This window comes from Pistacia vera, unplaced genomic scaffold, assembly GCF_008641045.1.
Source record: "Pistacia vera cultivar Batoury unplaced genomic scaffold, PisVer_v2 Contig138, whole genome shotgun sequence".
Lineage (NCBI taxonomy): Eukaryota > Viridiplantae > Streptophyta > Magnoliopsida > Sapindales > Anacardiaceae > Pistacia > Pistacia vera.
Window position 1 is genome coordinate 96,161 of NW_022195444.1, and position 16,206 is coordinate 112,366.

General features: G+C 37.9%; 1 pseudogene; it reads right to left on the minus strand.

Moving 5' to 3' along the window:
* Positions 1 to 414: 414 nt before the first annotated feature.
* Positions 415 to 1,933, minus strand: LOC116122808 (annotated as a pseudogene).
* Between the last annotated feature and the right edge of the window lie 14,273 nt (positions 1,934 to 16,206).

Here is a 16,206-nt window from a genome sequence, read left to right on the forward strand (position 1 = left end):
AGTTGACAAAATATGCTTGAACTACTGCATTCTAAATAGTAGAATGCATGTCCCTTTGGTTGTTGCAAAACCAGCTTCAAACTTTCAGTTCCAGCAAAATCATACTTCCAGCACAGCATCATTCATCAACAGATGTGATATGTGTTCACAGGTTAGTTAACAATAAGTTTAGACTTAAAAGGCTAACGTTAAAAACGAAAAAAGTCATTGGAAGGGTCAACTAACAAGAAAAATTTTGGTTGAATTTAATTGCACATTGAAACTCGCACAACGGTTGTTTAATGTAGCAAGTAGGACAATTCTAATTCCACAAATGAAATGATATAGATTTATAACAGACTGATTCATGCATATATCAACATGAGAAGGTTTAAGAGTGGCTATGTATGCTTTACACATATATTTGAAATTAAATTAAGCTTTGCGAGAAGGGGCCGCAGTGGGGCTGCCACATGCTAGAGCGTTTTGTACGCCGATTACCTTAGGTTTAACATTACTACATTCGGATGAGATAGGTCCTTCCTTTCCAATGTATTTAAGGTCGATATTTGCAAGCTCCACACCGTCGCATGGTACACCATTACTACAAGCAAGCTTTATAGCGACTGGAGTTGCAGAAGTGCCTCTAATGTTCTTGAAGCTAAGTTGTTGATCTTTACGCGTGATGGATGCTGAAGAAAATAGAATAAAGCATTATGGAACTAATACGGTCAATGTCATGAGACTTGATAAACACAAAAGAAAGAAACAAAGAAATTTGATTTTTTTTTTTTCTTCTTTTTTTATACCTTTGCATTGCAGTCATTGTGTGGGCAGTAGGCTTGATCAATGATGATAGGATTGCTGACATTAACCATAGTAAGGTCCTGGAAGTGCATGTTGGATGCAGAGCCTGCATAGGAAGCTGGCCAAGTTTTGATTCTCATACCATTGTCGGTATTAGTGAGAGTACAACCCTTGACAGTGATTCTGACTACAGGTTCTTCTCTCTCATACTGTCCTAGACTTTCGACGTTGATGCCATGACCAGGTCCGCATGTAACTTTGGTAATTGACACATTCTGGGCTCCACCACCGATGGAAATGCAATCATCACCCGTTGCAATTTTTGAATCTGTAATTTCAATTCCACTAGATCTTCCGATGTGGATGCCATCAGTGTTTTTGCTATTTGTAGGCGCGGTGATGGTAAAGCGATGGAAAGCGACGTTCTTGCAACCTAGGACGTTAACATGAAATTGCTTGTTGTTTAAGGAAGTCACATCTTGGACCAACCCATTTGTAATCAAGTCGAACCTCATATTCTGTGCACAGGATTGAAACAAGTGTTGTCAGTGCCATACGTATAACATATTCTTTAGTTAGTTTAGCAAGATATGTGGGACTAGATAATAAACTTACAATGGGAAGCTGCTTGCAATAATCATTGCCACAGGCTCCCCAAGATGAGGCTCCTTGGCCGTCAAAAATTCCACCACCCGAAAATGTGAAGCCTTCAATGCGTTGGAAAGTAACCCAACCGCCATCCTCTGTCGTTTTGCCAGCGCTTGAGAGGGCCTTGAGGGTGCCTTAAACTTGAACCTCAATAGCAGCCTTGCAAGGACCTTCTAAGGTCACCGGACTTAATAAGAATATCCCTTTTGGAATCAAAACTTTGCTTGGCGTAGCGGATGCACATGCTTTTTTCCATGTACTTGTTAAAGCCTGAGACAAGAAAAGTTACGTTATAAAGGAGATTAATTTGGAGATTAACAAAATAGAAATCCTTATGCATACGTATTTTTTTATTGAGTTGGAGTATTACCGCATTGATATCTGGTCCATTGGCCTTGGCGCCATCTTTTGTCGCGTCGAAAATTGACTGAGCTCTAGCTGTTGATACAAACAATACCAACAAAAACGCAACTTTTGCTATGCCAATCGATTTCACCATGTTTTCCCTTCTGCTTTTAGTGTTGTTACTTTCTCGCTATAGCCTTTTTCGATGAGTAATTATGAAATCCTAGTTCTACAATGTTAGCCAAACTGAAAAGAGGGCAGTTTCGTAAAACTGCAACTCCACAAAAGAGAGAACGACATCGTTTTGAGAAGAAAAACTTTACTGTTTAGTTTATCATTGAGCTGGGTTTACTCTTAGCGTTAGTCTTCTCTCCCTCTTTGTATATAAACAAATGTATCTCTCTCTGAAATTAATAAGAGAAAAGTTCATGCATTTTTCAATTTCTCTCTTTTAGTTTTTCAGTTTCACATGGTATCAGAGCTTGAGACAAGCGTCGATGACAATGATCTGAACATTTGATTTTGTTTTCCTTCTCAGCTTCAATGGAGAAAATGCAGAATGTTTTAGCTAATCCTCAGCTCTCAATTTTTTCGTCAAGCCTTTAGGTCGTCACTCCCAAACTGATGAGAGATAACTACACTGATAATTATCGATTTTGGCGATCGCAAGTCCTTTTCGCTGTAGGAGCTCATGAACTCAAAGAACATTTGACAGGTTTAATTCCCTATCTAGCTCCCTTTATTAGCTCTTTTTCTTGTTCAATTGAGTTGAGTAATAGTAAAGCATCTGAAAACCTAGCTAAAGAAAAGCTGAATCCAGCTTATGTAAACTAGAAACGAACTGACAAGTTCCTTGTTACTTGGCTTCTTGCCTCAATTTCTGAGTGCATGTTCACTCTTGTTGCAAAATGTCAGTTTGAGTCTAAAGTATTGTTTAAGCTGGAAGCTGAGTTTGTAACTGAGTCAAAGGCTAGAGCCTTACATTTGAAGAATTTGCTTCAAATAACTCAAAAAGGAAATTTCAATATTCATGAGTATGTTAAGAAAATGAAAGGCATTACTGAAAGCCTGTTTGCGAGTGGTCAAGTGATCTCAGATGAAGATCTTCTTCAACATATTTTAGACTGTTTAGGTCCAGAATTTGACGTTGTTGTTGTCAATCTGACCTCCAGTGTAGAGTCTAAGGTTGATCCGATTACTTTGCAAGAGGTTCAGTTTTTGTTGCAAAAATATGAGTTGCGGCTTGATAGGTTTAACTCTATAGAGTTTCATGGAGGTTCGGTTAATGTTGCTTCTCTTGAGAATTCAAATGGCTTAACTGGTCAAACTTCATTGCCTATCAATGCTAAGGTTTCCTCTACACCTACTGGTACTTCTAGTTTGGTCACACATAGTCAGTCTCAACTGTAAGGCTTACCTAATCCTCCCATAGGTTCTCAGAGTTATCCTCAGTTTAGTTTGAATGATCCTGGATCAAACTTTGGAAATTTTGGTGGAAATTCAAGCCATTATTGCTCTTCATACAGACCTGTATTTAGGAAAGGCAGAGGAAGAAGCAATGGCAGAGGCAAGCCTATTTGTCAAGTTTGCAGCAAGATTGGCCATACAGTGGCTCACTATTATCACCTCTACAACTCCACTTACACTGCTGTACCTCCTCAAAGTAACATGTCAGGACAAGATGGTTCTGGTCTAGCTTTTCACAATGGATTTTATGGACCTCAGTTTGGAAATCAGCAGCATTATAATACTGGCAGTCTATATAGTTCTCATTCTGGAAGTCAGCATGTTATTGTTCCCACTAATGGATCCTATGATTCATCATCTCAGGCAACTATAAATTCGAACTTGCACAGTCAACAATAGCACACTAATCTGCAAGGCAAACCATTTTTTGCTCATCAACAGCAAGGGTTTCATTTCCCTAGTCAGCAAAGTTCCTACCAAAATGCAATTCCTAACCAAGCTCCTAACCAAGCTTTTCTTGTGTCTAACCAACCACCTTCCTCAAACCATTATCCTCAAACAAACATGACTGTCCCAGTTACTGTTCCTGTTGATCCAGCCTGGTACATGGATTCAGGAGCTACTAATCATGTAACTCTTGATCCTACTCAGCTAATTTCCAGCAGACCCTATGATGGAGTTGAGCAACTACAAGTTGGTAACGGTGAGTCTCTCCATATATCTCATATAGGTTCCACTTTATTTCCCAATTCATTTCATTCTAAGTGTTTACATTTGCGCAATGTGTTGTGTGTTCCTAGAATAACTAAAAATCTCCTTAGTATTTCTAGATTCACTAAAGATAATCAAGTAACTGTGGAATTTGACTTTGATTGTTGTGGTATTAAGGACAAGGCTACCAAGGCAGTGTTACTGCAAGGAGGACTTAAGGCTGGTCTGTACCAATTGCACATACCTTCTTGCTTCTCCTTTGGTTACACTTCTGGTGGTCTAGAAAAGTCAGCTGCTTTGAGTTCTTGGTTTTGTAATACTTTGTCTTCAAATAAGTTAATAGGTACTGATAATCAGTATAGTCATAGATTGCCTCAGTCTATTAGTTCTCTGAATAACTTTCAAGATGCTAATGCCAAGTGTAATATACTGATTACAGTCCAATAAATGCTGTAGTTAATAACAATCATAGGATGCAAGATCCACAATTACTTTGTAGCACTCAAAGTCCTATCTCATATGCAAATGATTGTACTCCTGATTTCATTAATAAAACACAATGTTTGGAACACTCTGGTTTAAATCCTGTTAATTCTAAGTCTGGTATGTTTGTTTCTACTGCTACTATTTCTGATATTCCTGCAAATAATAATAACATCTCTGATTTGGTTGATAGTTTTGGCAGAATTTCTGATAATACTTCTGAATTTGATAATTATTCTAGTCTGAACAAAGCTGATTCTGATTTTGTTTTGCATATTGCTTCTGTGGTTGATGCTGATGCAAATTCTACATTTATGTTGAAAGATAATGGAAATTCTATGGTTGATGTTAATGCAAATCCTGCTTTTATGTTGAATGATAGTGAAAATTCTGCTATGACTAAAGCTCTTCTTGTTCACAATGCTACCATTAGAAAATCTGACACATACCACCATCATCCTATAACAAACCATCCTATAGTTTTTTCAGGCTAGTAATACTAGGAACAATGCACTGTCCCTTTGGCACAATCGTTTAGGCCACCCACATGCTAATGTATTAAGTAAAATCTTACCTAACATTCATCCAAGACCTTCAGAACCAGTCTCATCATTAGGTTTTTGTGATGCATGTAAATTAGGAAAACTACATAGAAATCACTTTCCTAGTTCAACCTCTAGAGTTTCACAGCCACTTGAAATAGTTCATAGTGACATTTGGGGACCAACACCAGTAGCTTCCTTAGAAGGTTTCAAATACTACATTCATTTCATTGATGAATACAGTAGGTTCACCTGGATGTTTCCCTTAAGAACCAAAGCTGAAGTTCAGTCCACTTTCATCAAATTTCACCATTTAGTTGAGAGCCAACTTGGTTATAAACTCAAAATCTTATAGTCTAACCAAGAAGGAGAGTATAGGGGTCTAATTCCTTATCTTACCACTGCTGGAATCCAGCTTAGGCATTTTTGTGCTTATGTACACCAACAAAATGGGAGAAGTGAAAGGAAGCATAGACATATAGCCGAAACAGGCCTGACCTTACTAGGCCATGCATCTATGCCTTTACATTTTTGGTGGTGTGCATTTGATACTGCTGTGTTTCTTATTAATAGAATGCCTAGCTCAATTTTGGATTTTTTGTCACCATATCAGGTTCTTTACAGTAGATTTCCTGTATATTCTGAGTTAAAAATTTTTGGTTGTGCTTGTTTTCCATTCTTGAGAGATTTTCATAAACACAAGTTGAATTTCCATTCTTCTAAATGTGTTTTTCTGGGTTATAGTTTAAGTCATAAAGGTTACAAATGTCTTATTTTAGAGGGAAAAATTGTCATTACTCCTAGTGTTCAGTTCAATGAACTGGAATTCCCTTTTGCTACTGGTTTTAGTCAACATTTGTCCAGTTCCTGTTCTCTTTCACTCAAAGCAGCAGTTCCTCATAGTTCTTCTACTTGTTTTCCTTTTGTTTCTATTCCCTTTTCTAATGGTACAACTAGCAAAGTCTCCTCTGCAGTGGACTGTTCTGTTCCTAATCCTTCTCTCACTACTAATAAGTCAACTGCTAGTTTCTCATTTCAGGACACTAATAAATCTATACACAATCCATCTATTCCTAAACCATCATCTACAATCAATACCTCAATTTCAAATACTCCATCTAACAACCCTGATACTTATACTTCCTCATTACCTACTCCCATTCCATGTAACGACTCCATTCTTATAAAAACATGCATAGTAAAAGTACATGTAACAATAATTTAAAAAGTTGGGCCCAAAATTTTCTTTTATTAAACATATGCATTCTTTACACAAATATATACAAGATTTGTGACATATGCAAAACTATCAAAATAGGGTGGACAGTGTAGCCATTTCTCTTCGTGTGCCGATGTCCATCCGACTATGTCCTCATCTAGTGCAAAAACATAGGGAACAACTGGATGAGCACAAACAAGGCTCAGTAAGTAAACCCCTGAACTCAAATATCTCCGTAACTCTTTCTTTAATAAAACTATATAATTCTCTTTCTCATAATTCTTCTATGCTAACTTTCTCTCTAGTAAGTCACGGCCCCATCTGACCGGAGGCACGGCTGGGACTCGCTCCCACTCCCTGTGACTTCTACTCATTCTAGCTGATCGGACTTGGTTATGCATGGATTCGGAACCTTTGGCTATGTGAGTGCATAGAATCTCTCGGGTAAACTCGGGTATAGCCCTCATCCGCATGTACACTACTGGCTGCACCACTTCTCTTTCTGATACTCTGGCCGCTTTCTTGATGCGGCGTACATGCGGGAATACTCTACCCGTACTCACAGGTTCCCCATCGCACAACCGACTCTATTCTCTTGTTAAGCACTACTCTAGCTTTACTCTATAGTGCTCATTCTCTATTTCTTTCTACTCTTAGAGTAGTCTAAACTCAAAAGTCTCTACTCTTTCTCTACTCTCTTTTCTAATGCATAAGTAAAGCATAATTAATGCACATCAATGACTCATACTTATTAATGCATTTATGAAAAGTAACTATGACATGTAGCAACAATTAAGGCTTTCTACCCTTACTTATGATTCTTTTGAGCATTTCATCATACAACTCAAGTGCATAAACAATTCTACTCTAACTCTAGCTTTTCTCTTTTCTTTAATCAACCAAATGGGAGAAAGCTCCCTCATAAACTCTAAATTCCCTGTCAAAAGAGAAACACTTCCATAAACTTGCTCAAAACTTCCTCCAACTTCTATCAAACTCAACCCAACATCAAGCAAATAAAACACTTCTCATAACTCAATCATAATTACTAATCTCAACAATTTAAAAGAATACACATATGTATATCAATCTACTCAAAAGAGTTCTTAAATCTCAACTTAGGTTGAGTTTACTTACCTTATGAGAAATTAGCTTCTTTAACACTTCTCCTTTCCTTTGGAAGCTTGCTTTTCCTCTACAACTTAACCAACAATCACAACATGAGACTCTAATCAAAACATAATAAAACTCTCATCTAAAGCAAGAATCCTTACCTTAGGAAGCTTTAGATTAAAACCCTACTAAAAGTTACTCAAAAAGGCTCTTGGAAATCCTTGGAAGATTGAAGGAAATTTGAGAGAGTTTAGAAGAATGAAGGAGGCGGTGGAATGGGAAAATGAAGAGCTTTCAAAGACTAAACCCTTTTTAATATCTCTTAATAACTCATTCTTCCCATTTTGCCCTTGCTCTTTCATGGAAATTCCATCCATATCCTTTGATTCCTTACTAACACACCCCCATACTAACATATTCTCCTTGAAATTTCCTTACAATTAACTCCCCACTTTTCCTACTAATTTGGGGTAGAATGGTCAAATTGCCCTTAGGGAAGAGAATATCTAAAACTTAACAAACATTTTGGTCGGACTGTCGCCGCGGCGAAACTGTCCAGAAAGTTTCCCGTGGTTTCAACACCTCTTCGCCGCGGCGAAGATTCTTCTTCGCCCCGGCGAAGCTTGGCACACTACACTTCTTCTATCTTCAACCAATTTCAGGGTAAATATTCAACACAACACACAAACTAATGTCAACCAAACAATATTACCAAGAGACCAACTCAAATAAGAGCAAAAGAAGGAACAATAACTACGTACCTCAAGTGGGGCGTTACATTCCATCTTCTATTCCACATATATTTCCATTAGAAATAGATCTATCTTGCTATCATCTTCCCAATTCCACAATTCAAAAGCCTTCTATACCTTCAGATTATACACAATCAGCTCAGAAACACACTGATCACTCTCTTGTTGTTGACTTAACTCCATCACAGTGTCTTCAATCTAAAATTCCTACCTATGCACCTGAATCTTTTTCATCAGCCCCTCATAATCAATCTACCAACCAGTCTCTGACCACTAATACACATCCTATGCTCACCAGATCCAAAACTAGCAATTTACCCTCAAGTAGCCTTACCCTGACTAGGTCATTACCCATTCCATCAGACCCTGTTTCAGTGAATGAAATACCTGCTCTTCTTGCTTCTGTCAACCATAATCACCCCACAAACCAATCCCTTATAACCAATGTTCACACTAGATCAAAAATCTGCAACTCAACATCTCTTGCACTAGAATCTATTCCAGTAACTACAGCCTCTAAATTTACACCTACAAACCAGTCTCTAAACACTAATACATCCACCACAGTCACCAAGTCTCAAACTAGCAACTCAATCTCAATTGCCCTTACCCTGGTCAAGTCCTCACCTATTAAACTTGAACCTGGTACAGTGACTGAAGCTCTTGCTTGTGATGAGTGGAAAAAGGCCATGCAAGATAAGTTTGATGCTCTTATTAGGAATGAAACTTGGAGTCTAGTTCCTCGAACTTCTAATATGAACATAGTTGGTAATAAGTGGGTGTTTCGAATTAAGTTTCATGCTGATGGACCTCTCCAGAAGTATAAGGCTAGATTAGTTGCTGAAGGATTTCAACAAACTCCTGGCTTAGATTATTTTGAAACTTTCAGCCCCATTGTCAAACCAGCAACAATTCGAATCATTTTCACATTGGTTGTCACTTATGGTTAGGATATACAACAAGTGGATGTGAACAATGCCTTCCTTAATGGTCATTTGAATGAAACAGTCTATATGAGACAACCAGAAGGGTTTGAGGTTCCTCACTTGTCTTCCCATGTTTGTAAACTTAACAAGGCTCTCTATGGTCTTAAACAAGCCCCACGAGCCTGGTTTGACAAACTGAAACAAGCTTTGGTTCACAAGGGATTTCAAAATTCAATATCTGATTCCAGCTTGCTCATTCTCAAGGACAACTCTCAAGTTTTATATGTTCTCAAATATGTGGATGACATATTAATAACTAGTTCCAGTTCGTCTAAAATTTAGCAGCTTGTTCATGATTTAAACAGCCAATTTGCCTTGAAAACTCTTGGGGCTGTCACATATTTTTTGGGCTTAGAAGCAACCAGGTCAGCTGTGCGTGTGCACTTAAAACAAACTAAATATGTCTATCATTTGCTTGTCAAAACCAAGATGCAAGAGGCACATGCCTGTCCTAGTCCTATGGCAGCAGGAACCAAACTATTTGCAACCGATAGTGAGTTGTTAAAAGACCCCAGTCTCTATAGAAGTACTATTGGAGCTTTACAATGGCAGGCGTGTAAGAGAGTTCTAAGGTATCTTAAAGGTACTCAATTCCATGGTTTGCTATTTAGACCAACAACCTCTCTTAATGTTGAATGTTATACCGATGTAGATTGGGGAGGTAATTTAGATGATCGACAGTCGACTAGTGGATATTGTGTGTACCTAGGTCCTAATTTGGTTCAATGGACTTCTCGTAAGCAAAAAGTGGTGGCATTATCATCTATAGAGGTTGAATACAGAGCACTAGCCCAAACAGTGACTGAATTGGCCTGGTTGGACATTTTATTTACTGAAATAGGGGTGTCTTTAAACACTTGTCCTGTCATTTGGTGTGACAATGTGAGTGCTGGAGCTTTGGCATCAAATCTAGTTTTTCACGCAAGAAGAAAACATATTGAGATTGATACTCACTACATACGTGATCAAGTTCTTGCAAAAAAGGTTATTGTGCAATATGTTCCCACCAAGCTTCAAATAGCTGATATTCTGACAAAAGCACTTTCCATTAGTCAGTTCTAGGATTTGAAACACAAACTTTGTGTGGTTTAGATCCCATATTCAGAGGTTAAAGTAGACAGTAGTCCAGGATCATCTTAATTCTCTAAAGCAGTGTAAAATTTTGCTAACACTGTATGTAGAAGAATCAGAGAATCTGCTGTGTGTTGAACTTCCATTGTGTTGCTGCTTTGTGATGATGTTTGTGGTGTGATGAAATGAATGCTAGTAGTAAGCATTAATATTGCAGTATTAATTTGTGTTTTTGGCAGTATACAATTCTGCTAACTATAAGTAGAAAAATGTAACAACTACTGAAAACTAGTACAATGCATGCATAATAACAATAGAAAATTGGGCCCAAAGTTTTCTTTTTATTTTAATTCATATGTCTTTTATACACAAAGAGTACTGTTTACAAAAATTCATTTTAAAAGACAAAACAGGGGAAACAGTGTAGCTATTGCTCCTCGCTTGCTGACGCCCCTCCGACCGCATCAACACCTAGAACCTGCATCCACAAAGGAAAATAACAGGGTGAGCACAAATAATGCTCAGTAAGTAAAACCCTCTAACTGTCTGTCCCCGTGTATAACTCTTAATTCTTTCCTTTTTTCTAATTCTGTTTCTGTTTCTGTTTCTACTAAATACCATGGCCTCATCTTACCGGAGGTACGGCCGGATGGCGTTCACACAGCACCATCACACTCTCCATGACTACCGGGTGGAATTCACACAGTACCAACCCGTTCTTAGTGACTACCGAGTGGGGATCACAAAGCACCTACTCGGTTTTCCTAACTATCGGGTGGAGACCACTTAGCACCTACCCGTTTCTCATGACCTTTGGGTAACGATCACCAAGCATTAACCCGTCTCTAGTCACTGTCGGGTGATGATCACAAAGCATCAACCCGCTTCTACTAAATGTTGGATGATGATCACAAAGCATCAACCCACTTATCTAACAACTAACCGGGTAGTGGTCACAAAGCATCTACCCATTTCTACTACTCATCGGGTGACGATCACAAAGCATCGACCCATCTCTAAGGGCTATTCGGGTGGTGATCACAAAGCATCATCCCGATTCCCATAACGGTTGGGTGATGATCACAAAGCATCAACCCATCTATTCTACTCTTCTAATTCACTCTATTCTAGCATTTTTCATTCTCTCTACTCTTAGAGTAGTTGCATCCACCAAGCTCTCTACTCATAGGGTAATTGCATACACAAGTTTCCTACACTTTCTTAGGTCACTTAATTAGTGCCTATGGATGGTTCATCTCCACTAATGCACTTATGAAATGCCAACATGCAATGTTGCAAGAATTAAGGTTCACTACTCATACTCAAACCTCTATTAGGCATTTCATCAAACAACTCATGTGCACTATAAAACTCTATTATAGCAATGATTCTAAAACTTTTTCTAACCATCCAAAATGGGGAAAAACCCCTTCACAAAGCCATAAAAACCTGTCAAACAAAACACTTCCAAAAAGGGTTCCATAACACCCCTTCAATTCCATCTCAAACTACCTTGCCAACCCAACAACTCATTTCTCATATTTGCAAGAAATAAACAATCACAAGGCATAGAAATCTCTATTTAAGCCTTCATACATGGCATATCACATGTATATCACATACATACATCATTTCTATCAAAACCCTAATCAAGAAAATTCTTAAATCTCAACTTGGGTTGGGATTTACTTACCTTGTTATGGAGAGACTTCACCAACTCTTCCTTTCACTTGGTTTGCTTGACTTTTTCTCTACTCTTAACCAAAAGAACAAAAACCCTCAAACTTCAATATAAACTAAAACTCACAAATTTCACAACTTAAGTAGGAATCCTTACCTTAGGAAGCCTTAGGTTGCTTTTCTACCCCAAATCACTTCAAAAACCCCTTGGAACTCCTTGATCAAAAGAAAAGAGAAGTTGAGAGGAGTAAAGATGGAGAGTTGCGTTTGAGAAGAAGAAATGAGGGGTTTGTTAATTCTAATTCCTTTTAATGAAATATAAACACAATCATTCCCATTTTGCCCTTACTCTTCTTTGGGAATTCCATCTATATCCTTTGATTCATTACAAACTCACCCCCATATCAACATATTCTCCATGAAAAATCCTTACAATTAACTCCCCACTTTTCCTGCTAATTAGGGGTAGAATGGTCAAATTGCCCTTAGGGAAGAAAATATCTAAAACTTAACCAACATTTTAATCGGCCTGTCACCGCGGCGAAGAAACTTCTGTCGCCGCGGCGAAACTGTCCAGAGAGTTTCCCCCGAGGTTTCAACACATCTTTGCTGCGGCGAAGATTATACTTCGCCCCGGCGAAGATTATACTTCGCCCCGGCGAAGCTTGGTACACTAAACTTCTTCTATTTTCAACCAATTTCAGGGCAAACATTCAACATAACATTCAATCAAACAATATTACCAAAAACCAACTCAAATAAGAGCGAAAGAGGAAACAATAACAACGTACCTCATGTGGGGCGTTACAAAGCATCAGAAAGACTGTTGTGTTTTGAGCCACTGAAGTGTTGCTGTTTTGAAAGGGTGTTTGTGGTATTGCAGTATTAATTTGTGCTTTTGGCAATTTACAATTTTGCTAACTGTATGTAGAAGCATCAGAAATACTATTGTGTTTTGAGCCATTGATGTGTTGCAGAAGCTTCAGAAAGACTATTGCGTTTTGAGCCACTGATGTGTTGCTGTTTTGAGAGGGTGTTTGTGGCATGTTGATAAAAATGCTGTTGCTTGTTTTTTTTTTGTTGTTTTGGATCAAAATGCTGCAGCTTGGATTAAAATGCTTCTGCTTTTTTTACTGTTTTGGAGTGTTGTTTGTAGTATTGACTTGATGTTTGTGGTATTAGAATATGAATCCTAGAGATAAGTGTTGAATTGAAGTGCTGGTTGCACTATAATAGCATGTATATTGGTGCTTTGTGATGATAACTGTGGAGTGATGAGTGCAGAGTGTACGTATGAAGAAGATGAAGTGTTGAATGTGATAATACTTGGTAAATGCTGGATGTTAATAGGAATCCAGTAGTGTGGTGTATACTTGGTAAATGCTGGATGTTAGTAGGAATCCATTAGTGTGGTGATTTGAAAAAGTGCAGAAGCAGTTCAGTAGCCATATTGGTAAAATTGAATACTGGATGTTTGTAGAAGCAGATGCAGTGAAGTAGTTCAATAGTCATGTTAGTAAAATTGAATTCTGGATGTTTTGTAGAAGTAGATGCAGTGAAGTAGTTCAATAGTCATGTTGGTAAAATTGAATTCTGGAAGTTTATAGAAACTTAGTGGTGTGCAGAAGCAGATGCAATGTTATTTTTTGAGAAAGTGCAGGAAGTGCAGACAAGCAGATGCAGTTTTTGAGAAAGTGTAGGAAGTGCAAAAAATGTTTGAAGACAACAAAATGAAGTCTAGAAGGCAATTCAGTAGAAAATGGTGAAGAATTCAGTAACCGTAGTCCAGTCTGAGGGGGAATGTTAGCCAGACTGAAAAGAAGGCAGTTTCATAAAACTGCAACTCCACAAAAGAGAGAACGGCGTCGTTTTGAGAAGAAAAACTTTACTCTTTAGTTTATCATTGAGTTGGGTTTACTCTCAGTGTTAGTCTTCTCTCTCTCTCTGTATATAAACAAACGTATCTCTCTCTGAAATTAATAAGAGAAAAGTTCACGCATTTTTCAATTTCTCTCTTTTAGTTTTTCAGTTTCACATACAAGACCACCACATTGTAACAAGTCATTCGCCAATTTCGTCCTCTGTTTGAAGAACTCAAATATGTTTGACTAAGGGCTGTTGTTAATTAATGCTAGTTAATGACGTAACGCTTATGCATTATTCGTATTTTAGCAAAACGAACAAAGTGGTGGTCTTGCATGTGGAACATTATTTTTAGAGTGTAATATTAGATTTTGCTCAAGTGTATGTATTAGCAGTGTTAGCAATATGTAATCTCCTAGTCAAGGCATAAGTAGTGGCGGAGCTACTATAGGACCAAGATAAGCAATTGCACATCTTTGAGTTCTAGAAATTCTTCCAGGTTTACGTTTTGGAAAATTGCCTTATTCAGCAAGATTTTCTAAATTTTTTAGAATGGTCAAAGCTTAAACATCAATCCAAAGTGCCTCAGAATTGTTTTCACAATCCTTGTTTGTTTCTTCATAGTTTCTACCAAGTTTAATGAAGAGAATTACAGATTATTAGATATAGTGTAGAATAGGAGTTCTGTATACTTTGAATAGGGGTGAATTTGTAATAGTGTAAAGAAAGAGAGTTTACTTTGTAATAGTCCAAAGAATTCAAACGCAGCGTTTTTAGAATGCTGTAAGTTCAAAACGCTGCGTTTCTATGATGTGATTCACCAACTATATAATAGTTGGTTATCGTCTTCTTCAGTAAGTGAAAATATCACAGTTTTCATGTGAAACAAATTTTTTCGTTCTTTCCTCAGTTTTTCCCTTTTGTGTTCAGTTACAAATTACTCAACCACACCTTTTATGGTATCAGAACCAAAGACTAACGTCGATGGCAAACATGAACTCTGAATCCTTTGCTAACCCTTCCAAGATTGATGCAGAGCAGCTCAGTAATGGTGGATCTCAAAGTTTTACATGTTACTCCTCACTTCAAAATCTTTCCGTAAAGCTAGTAGAGAAGAATTACAACTATTGGCGCTCTCAAATTGTACCAGCCCTAGCCTCTCACGAGCTAGATAGCTTCATTTTAGGTACGAATCCTTGCCCTCCTCTATTTGTAATGGAGAAAGTTGAAGGTACTGAACATTCAATTAAACAACCAAACCCTAAGTATTTCAATTGGAAGAAGATAGATCAGTTCTTAGTGAGTTGGTTGCTCTCATCAATTTCCGAATCCATGTTTAGACATGTATCAAAATGTAATAGTTCATGAAATTTGGCATACACTTGAGTTACATTTTCGGTCTGTTTCAAAGGCCAGAACACTTCACCTTAGAAATTTGTTACAAGTTACTAAAAAGGAGTCACAAAGTATGAATGATTATATTTTAACAATGAAGGAATTAGGCAATGAATTGACTGATAGTAGAGTACACATTAGTGATGAAGAGTTGTTGTTATACATATTGGATGGGTTAGGCTCAGAGTATGATGTAGTAGTAGCCAATCTTGTATCCAATGTGAGTCATGCGAATTTTCAAGAAGCATAATTTCTACTTCATAAGCCTGAAATGCGTTTGGAGAAACAGAACAGTGCATTACTACACTTCCACGAATAGATGTCATTTGCTTTAATGGCTTCTAAAAGTGGTATAGTTGAAGGGTCTACCACTATTGCTCAAACTAGTTCATGAGGTGTGTTAAATCACTCTCCGGGTGTGATAAACTCAGCAGCAAATGTCTATTCTCAAGCTGGAATGACGGCTCAACAATCACAACCTCCTCAGAATGTTAATTTTGGAACTGGATACTCTCAACATTTCAATGGAGTTCCAGGACCAAATCAAGTAGGACAGTACAAATCTGAGTATGACAGTACAAATCTGAGTATGACAGAATGGCCTATAATCTTGGACCACAAGGTTACTCAGGTGGTTTTGTGCCTCCACAAGGTTACTCAGGTGGTTTTGTGCCTTTTTTTAGAGGCCGAGGAAAAGGAAGAGGCTATAATAAGCCAAGGTTAATGTGCCAAGTATGTGGAAAGCCTGGACATTCAACTCTTCATTGCTACCGCAGATTTGATCATGATTACCAAGGGTTCCCTACGACTGGATTTCCTAATGCAGGACATAATCAATCATATTCTGGTCCTGGTTCAACTCATTCACGATTTTCAGTAGCATCCAATGAATCTGCACAAGCACAAGCTCTGTTTGCTGGAACAAATGTTCGGGATAGATCTTTCCATATGGATGCTAGAGCTCATCATGATTACACTTCTTATGGTTGTCCTCTGGGAAATCAGTTTAAACCTGGAGCTGTTAATACCACCTATCTTCCCCAAGGAATTAATCAACATCAGCAGCAATCTATTGTTTCTCTAGTAAATAATGTATATGCTAATCATGCTGGAAATCTTGATGTGAACTTAACCTCAGGTTCTTA